Source organism: Pseudonaja textilis, chromosome 8, assembly GCF_049901715.1.
Source record: "Pseudonaja textilis isolate UNSWEBS1 chromosome 8, rPseTex1.2, whole genome shotgun sequence".
NCBI classification, from domain to species: domain Eukaryota; kingdom Metazoa; phylum Chordata; class Lepidosauria; order Squamata; family Elapidae; genus Pseudonaja; species Pseudonaja textilis.
In genome coordinates this window covers 5,912,450-5,921,227 of record NC_141997.1, presented here as the reverse complement: position 1 = coordinate 5,921,227, position 8,778 = coordinate 5,912,450, and the positions used below count along the sequence as shown (strand labels likewise).

The 8,778-nt window shown below is 36.6% G+C and overlaps 1 long non-coding RNA gene across 2 annotated transcripts in view; it reads right to left on the bottom strand.

Moving 5' to 3' along the window:
* Positions 1–226: 226 nt before the first annotated feature.
* Positions 227–8,778, bottom strand: part of LOC148125096 (uncharacterized) — a 38,310-nt gene continuing 29,758 nt past the window's right edge. For both annotated transcript variants that reach the window (XR_015744528.1, XR_015744527.1), the window contains exon 3: positions 227–760. This is a non-coding gene — a long non-coding RNA (uncharacterized LOC148125096). The remainder of the gene's footprint in view (positions 761–8,778) is intronic.

Sequence of the window (8,778 nt, the reverse complement as noted above, 5' to 3'; positions counted from 1 at the left end):
CCACTTTAGGTTCTTTAGAGCCCTGTTCTCTAGCAGAGCTTGGGCCAGGTGATCCCTGCTCCTCCAAGCCTGCCTCCATCTCAGAAAATCCGCCATGTTGTCTCCTTTGTTCTTTGGGACAGGCAGCTTCACCCGCGCTGGAGCTCAGCTGCCACAGTCTGCTGGTTCCTGACCGCTCAAGAGTATGCTCAGCCACAACTGAGTATTGACTCTGCCCGCCTCCCCCATGCAAATGGACAACTTAGAAGCAATGCTAATTTTAATAAATAATATTTCAAGAAATATAATTTTATAATGAATTGTATGGATTATAGTAAAAATAATTAATTTCAAGAAGATCCATGCACAACCATTTTGAGACTAATTCCAGATAGTGTTGATCTCTTGGCCTCATCTATTTTTCTTAAGTATTGATACATTTTTCCATTTAGTCTGGTTTACTGCCAATAGTAGCACCACTGGCATTTTCCTTTGAATCAGTGTACGGTACAGTCATTATGGTCAATCTTTTTCTATTAATGGAATTGTTGCTTCTAGAAATGGAAGCTTTAGTTTCATAAGGTTTGACTTAGAGATCAGACTGTGTAGGGTACTTAGCCCATAATTTACAATTCATAAATTAGGTTTTTATAATTTTCTCCTTTTTCTATCTTGATCAAGCTTTTCAGTCTCCACATTTTTATGTTAGGTAGTCACAGCTAGTTCTTCATTCTGTTCTAAGTCCCAGATTGTTTTCAGTTGCATCTTGCGCTTTGATCATCTGTTAAAACATATTATTGATATTTGCAATATAGCAATCAGAAGTGAGACATAAATACTGCATAGCATAATCAGTAGAAGCATACTGGTTATGTATTTTATAATAGCACATCTTAATTTTAATAACTTTTTAAATTTTAAAACAAAGATAATATGTAACAGGTACTAATAAAAGGAATAAGAGTAGAGAGACAAATGCAACAAAATAAACAAGCAAAGAAAAAGATCTCTGATTTCTTTTACAGCAGAATATTAGGAGCAGATCTTCTTAGGAAAGTTAAAGGAGATTGTGGAACAGACTTATATGCAGTCAGAAGACAACTGTTTGTGGATGCTGTGATTCGATTTGTGGGAAAAACCTACTGAACAAGAAGTTCTGCAAAAATACTCAATTGAGTATTTCTTTTTCTTCAGGTGATTCATATTTTATGACAGTTGCAGTATTCCAGGTTCATAAGTTCAACTTTTGTGACCTTTTGATAAGCAAAGTCAATGGGGAAACCAGATTCACTTAATGAATTACTAATTTAACAATTGCAGTGATTCACTTAACAACTGATCTACAATATCAATTCATGTCAAATTCAGATGATACAAACATATAGTAGTGGCCAAAATCGTGGAAACTTTTTGGGAAAAGTATATTTTTGATGTTTGATAGCTAATAACACCACTTTTTTTTAAGTAGTACCATAAAATTATATATCAATGGAAAGATAATTTAATCAAGAAAGTAATCCAATAACTTTTATGAAAGATTTGCTATTAGAATAGCAGTCATAAAGAAGAAAAGTGAAACATATAGAAAAAATGAAATATACAAAAATTATCATGTCAGTTAATACTTAGTTGGGTAACCTTTCGCATGAATTAGGCCTTACAATGTCTTCCCATGAAGTGAATCAAGTCTTTTAGTTATAATGTTATAATGTGAAAGCAAGATTGAATGATTGCTTCTACTGTATTAACTGGGTTTTATTGCTGGGTCACTTCTGACTAACAAGTTTCTTTAGTTGGCTCCATAGATTTTCAATTGGGTTAAGGTCTGGGCTATTACCAGGCCATTCCAGCAGTGGAATATGAAACCACTTTTTGCACACAGCAGCAACATGACATGGAGCTAAATCCTGTTGAAATATAAATGCTTCATTATCTTGGAAAAGATCATGTACGGAAGGCTTCAGTTTGGGCTCAAGTATTTCATTAATGTATTTTTGGCCATTTATATTCCCCTTAATCACACAAATTCTGCCCACACCTTTTGATGTCATACAACCCCAGATCATAACACTGACTGGGTGTTTCATGGTACATGTAATGCATTCTGTAATTGGGAGAGCTAAATCCCAGTTAAAAATGCATAGACTATGGGTAGTCCTCGACCTTACAACCACAATTGTGCACAAAATTTACATTGCTAAGACAGTTGTTAAGTGCAGTGCCCCATTTTATGATCTTTTTTGCCACGGTTACTAAGCGAATCGCTGAAGTGAATCATATGGTCATTAAATGAATCTGGATTCCCTCATTGACTTTGCTTGTTGGAAGAAGGCTTACAAATGGTGATCACATGACCCCAAGATAGTGCAACTATCATAAATACGTGCCAGTTGGATAATATCCACATTTTGATCATGTGGCCATGGGGATGCTGCAATAGTTGTAAATATGAAAGCTGGTCATAAGTTACTGTTTTCAGTGATATAACTTCAAATGATTGTGAGGACTACCTGTATAATCTGTAATTGTTTCCTGAGAAGAATCCTTTAATTTTTTAAAAAATCAATGGTATTTAAGGCTATTCCTTCAGTAATGACTTACATCACATCTAGCCATTGTTATAGAAAGAAAGCCAGTTCCTATTACTGATATTTCAGAATAATGATGATCTGCTGACTCTAGTAGATACCTTAACTAAGGACATGGTCTTAGAGAAGATGAAGTGTTTTCTAACTTAATAACATTAAAATTATTTTCATTTGGTTCTTAAAATTAGCTATTCAAAATCAGTCTTTCAGATTTTGATGCAAAGTTAGTTTTCCAAAGAGCAAAATGCATCGAATGGATTAAAAAATAAACAAAGAAAGCCAATATTAATTTGTCATACTAGACTCCTGTTATTGTTACTATATCTTTTCTGGAAAATCAACCTGAAATTATAGTTCTAGTATCAGTATTCCCTATTGTGAGATTGTATGAAATATCCATATTTTGATCAAATAGAGTACAGGAAATAAAATCCTTGCCACCTTATTTCTATATTTCATTATCAATCTAAAACAGAAAACTTCTTAGATATAATTTATATACTCTCCAAATGGTCACTAGATGGCATACTAAATTCGCTTCCTACATCAATCAGGCAAGAGATTGAAGCCTGAGAAACAGGCCCCTCGACAGTCAACAGGAGTGCTGATTTACCACCAGCCTATTAAGTATTGCTCAGCACAAGCAAATGATGAGTAATGACTTAAAAGCACACCCCAATCAACATCTAAAAAGCCATTACAACACACACTATAAATACTGCACACACTCTGCTAGGAGAAGTTCCCTGAAGATAGGCTCCAGCACGAGTCCAAAACCTTGGAAGACAAAACCTCTGGTCCTGGTGACTGATCCAGATTGGATCTTGCAATATTATCCTGGGAAATGTATATTTGCCTTCATTTATGAGAGATATGGGTGGCTAGCCTTCAAACAATTTGGCTTTGGGAATCCACAGCACATGAATCCACAGCAACTATGAACAGCTACGCTTCCTACACCAATGCACTTGAGAAGGGACCATTCCACGCATCCTACGATACTGACCACCAGTCAATTGGCAGACATACAGCAAAGCATTCAACAAACTTTATGCTAGAGATCTTAATCAAGAACAGCCATCTACTATTGGGCAAGTACAAAGCAGCCATCAATATACACAAGGGGCATTGCCTATCACAACTCGAAGAATTAGTCATCCACCTAGAGAATGTTATTAGTACCCTCATAAAAGAAAAACCAGCAAGAAAAAGGAATGAGTTGGAGGATCACATTCAAAAGTTAAAACCATGTTCCGAAACCTGTGCAAATCTGGTCTATAATTTATTGACAAACAATTAAGCCAGCAGGAACTACATATACTTGAACATGATAAGGGATTCAACATACGAGAAGCCACACCAAGAGAATTCATAGCACGTTTGGAATCTATATTCAACAGTGTAAAGATAGAAGAGCCAAATAAACATGCTATCAGACAAAAAGTATCAGCAATGCCGGTCGCACACAAACCAAACAATACATTCAACCCAACGGAGCGACGCACCTTGAAAGACCTGAAACAAGATCAGGATATAATTATTTTACCGGCAGACAAAAGCTCAACAGTCGTGATGAATTGCACAGATTATGAAATAAAGGCATTTGCCCTATTCTGTGATTCCTCAGCATACACACCAGCAAAGACATATTGGTCACCCAACTGAATACTTATCTCAGCCAACTCAAACAAAACAACTACATAATGGAGAAGGGTGAAAAATGAGAAGAACAACTGCTGCCCCAATGAGATTCTACAGACTCCCCAAGATACACAAAATAGAAGTCCCCTCAAACCTATTATAGTACTATGAGGTACTCCTATGTATAACCTGGCTAAATGGCTATCTCAACGTTTAAGCTTCCTGACCCAACCTTTGAATACCACATTCACATCATCCACACAATTTCTAACAAAACTACAAGGTTTACATGTGGCTTCTGATGAAATCATGGTCTCCTTTGATATGGTGTCCCTATTTACATCCCTCCCTCCCCACTTAGCATAAGCAGTAATAGATAGAAAGCTAGAAAAAGAACCGTTCATTGTATGTTTTAGTCTTCAGTCCTCTAATCATCCTGGTTGGTCTTCTCTGTACTTTTTCTAGAGTCTCAACATCTTTTTTATAACGTGGTGAGCAAAACTGGATGCAGTACTCTAGGTGTGGTCTTACTAAGGATTTATAGAGTGGTATTAGTACTTCCCTTGATCTTGATTGTATCCCTCTGTTAATACAACTTAAGATTGCATTAGCTTCTTTTGGCTGCTGCTGCACACTGCTAGCTCATATTTAGCTGGTTGTCCACTAAGACTCCAAGATCCTTCTCACAGCTACTGCTATTGAGCCTGGTTCCACCCAGTCTATATGTGTACTTTTGATTTTTCTTGCCTAAGTGTAGGACTTTACTTTTCTTTACATTGAATTTCATTTTGTTAGATACGGCTCAGTGTTCTAGTCTGTCAAGATCCATCTGGATCTTGAGCCTATCTTCTTGGGTGTTAGCTATTTCTGCCGGCTTAGTATCATCTGCAAATTTGGTAAGTTCCCCTTCTATTCCCTCATCTAAGTCATTAATGAAGATATTAAAGAGTACTGGGCCTAAGACGGAATCTTGTGGCACCCCACTGCTTACTTCCCTCCATGTAGAGGCATATGTTATACTTATACCAAAAGAAGATACTGACCCACAACAAATAAAAAATTATAGACCAATATCCCTGCTAAATGCTGATTATAAAATATTTGCTTCAATAATGGCAGAAAGACTAAAAAGATATTTAAACTATTTTATACACTGAGATCAAAATGGATTTTTGCCCAAGAGACAAATAAAAAATAACATGAGGATAATATTGACTACTTTGGAATATTATGAAACAAATGGCATTAGTGTTTTTAGGTGCACAGAAAGCGTTTGACAATGTGAATTGGCAGTTTCTGTTGATTCAATTGGAGGAAATGGGTTTTGGAGACAGGTATATGAAAGCATTAAAAGTGATATACAATAAGCAAACAGCAAGAGTAATGATAAATGGAGAATTGACAGAAAACTTCAACATCCTAAAAGGAACTAGACAAGGCTGTCCGTTATCCCCATTATTATTTGTACTGATGTTGGAAGTTTTGAAAAGAAATATTAGAAAAAATGGAGAAATAAAGGGAATGAAAATAAAAAATGAAGAGTATAAACTACAAGCTTTTGCAGATGATTTGGTTTTTATATTGGAAGAACCATTGGAAACAGGCTCAAAGTTGATTAGAGAAATAGAGGAGTTTGGCGAAGTAGCAGGACTGAAAATAAACAAAGAAAAAACAAAAATCTTGATGAAAAATATGACAGAAAAACAAAACAAAAGATTAATGGACAAACTAAATATGCAAATTACAAAAAAAGTGAAATATTTAGGGATACAAATGACAGCTAGATGCGGAACACTTAAAGAAAATAACTACGAGAGATAACTACAACAGATTGCGATAGATCTAGAAAAATGGAAAAATCTACAACTATCCCTAATAGGTAGAAAAGCGACAATTAAAATGAACATACTGCCAAAAATATTGTACTTATTCCAAACGATTCCAATAAGACTGAAATTTTTATTTTGAAGACTTAAATAAAATGATGATGAAATTTATTTGGTAGGGGGAAAAGGAAAGAATTAAGATAAAATTATTACAGGGTGCAGGGTTGAGAGGGGTTTTGGATTACCCAGTTGGGAATTATATTATCAGGCAACAATATTGATGTGGATGAAAGAAGGGATTGTATTGAAAAATGCCAATTATTAACATTAGAAGGGCATGATTTACAATTGGGTTGGCATGCATAGTTAAGCCATTGCAGTTCCTGTTGATGACCATTGGAACGTCCAGCATCGCAGGTCAGTGGCAGTGTCTAGAAATGGGTGGTGGAAGAGGTGTTCCCCAGACACCTCTTCAGTGTATGCTGAGGAATTTTAAGAAGGGTTTTAGTGGAGACTATCAAATCCCCAAGGCCAATCCAGATGACTTTAAAAAATTCTGTGAAAATGGTGGCCCAAGAAGTTTAAATCCTCGATAAAATGGGGGCAACTTTATCATTTGAGGAAGATAATATGGCACTAGTTATGAGGCATTCTCCAGATGAGATGTGACAATGGTGGCCCAAGAGGTTTGAGTCCTTGATACTTGGCAGGAGTTTGATGTGCAGCGATTATGGGCAGAAGATAATCCGCCAGGATGTGCAGTGCACCATGCACCACTAGTCATTCAAGTGAAGCTTCTGGCAGTGCCTGTTCATCTCCGGCAGAGAAGTTGCCCTCACCCCACTGTACAAGCAATTCAAGACTAAATTACCAAATTCTTAAAGGCAGGCATCTTAACAACTATTCACTCCAATACACTGGTGATGTGTTAATAACTGGACAAAGAGGAGGGGCAGTTACACAGGTTGGGGAATCTCGACAAGAATGGGGAATTCTTGTAGTTGTTGTGGCCAACTTTCTTGCTGCAGGAGGCAGAGCGAAACCTTAGGGGTGATTCTAACATGTAAAGGTGTGAAAGTATCCATTAGAGTAGTTATTGAGCCAGTGGAGTGAGGAAAACCTACTCCCCTGGACTAAAAGTTTAAGTAAGAAAAATGGCCAAAATACATAATTGAGGAACCACAATACAGATGGGATCATCTAGGGGAAACAAGCAAATGTTGGTTGGGTAAATTAGAACAATACTTAATCAAGAGACCTACCTTAAAAATTGAAATATCGTATCTTAAAACTTGGTATTTCGTAAATTGGGAAACACCTAAGCCCCCAGTAGATGATAGTAAAATGCTTTTGGCTAAAGAAGAAGAACTGCGAAACTCCTTAAGGACTGGGAAATAGGTAAGGTTGGTATTATATTTGGAAACAGGCATAGGAGTGTCTATCTGGAACTGGTAAGATTAGGGCCATGTTCTCCATGGAGCCCATTGGGACACATTAAACAGTAAAAAATGTCTTTAAAAAGAAAAGTGGAGTTCAAACTTGCTCATGAGAGCCTGGCCAGGTACAAACGGTGTGTGAACGAAGGTCTCTATAGATTTTGATCTTTAAAAATAAGCCAGCATCCGCTGGAAGATCTAAAATGGTTAGAGAACAATTTGGATCTTTAAAAATAAGCCAGCGCCTGCTTGGAGGTCCAAACTAGAAAGACAAGAGACAGGACACCCAGGGCAGAGACAGGAAGTAAAAATCTAGTGCTTAACAATGAGTGTAACTTCTTTTATTTCATTAGCCAAATCCAAATCCATCCAAGTCATATCTATTCTAGTCCAAGTCTTATGTGGATTGGAATAGTATGTAAATTGTTTCTCTTCAAGGTTCCGTTCCCTCCATAAATCTTTTAAATTTAACTCTTTCATCATTTCCTTACATGCCGCAGAAAGTTCCCTTTTCCCCTTCTTGTTTTTTCCCATATTACTATGGTCTTTTTGGTAGTCTGCAATGGAGTTAAAATCGCCAATCAAGCAAATGTTCCTTTTTTCGAAGCCTACTATTTTTTGGTGGAGGTGTTTAAAAAATTTCCCTTGGTCTTCATTTGGGGCATAGATTGCTACAAGTAAAAATGTGATGCGGTTTATCCAAACTTGTATAACCAGAGTTCTTCCTTCAGGATCCAACCAGGTTAATTCTGCCTTTACATCTTGTTTTACGTAAATTGCAATTCCTTTTTTCTTGTGTTTATCAGCCGGTGCCGTAAAAAGTTTCCCTAATTTTGGACAAATTAGATGTCTTTCATCATTTTTCGAGATATGTGTTTCTTGAAGACATATTATATCTGCGTTATGTCGAATAAGTTTTGAAAATATCCTTTTTCTTTTTGATACTGAATTTAATCCATTTATATTGATGGAGAGCAACTTCTTCCCCTCCACTATTTATCTATGTCTGCTTAGATTTTTGCCTAGTAATAATTCGATTCTCTTGTTGTTGTTGTTGTGGGATTTGCTCTTCTCTCCCAGGTTGTGGTTTATCACTTCCTGAAATTGGAGAAAGTCATTCCTTTTGGGTTCTGTGACGATATCGGTCCTCCTGTGGTCTCCTTTTAAGTTCTTCTTTAGTGGATTGACCATTCGTATCCGTGAGCTGTTGATAAAAGTCTTGGGCCTGTTCTATCGATTCTATTTTGATTTTCCTCTCTTTCCACATAATTAACATCCCTTCCGGGATTAACCATTTAAATTGGATTC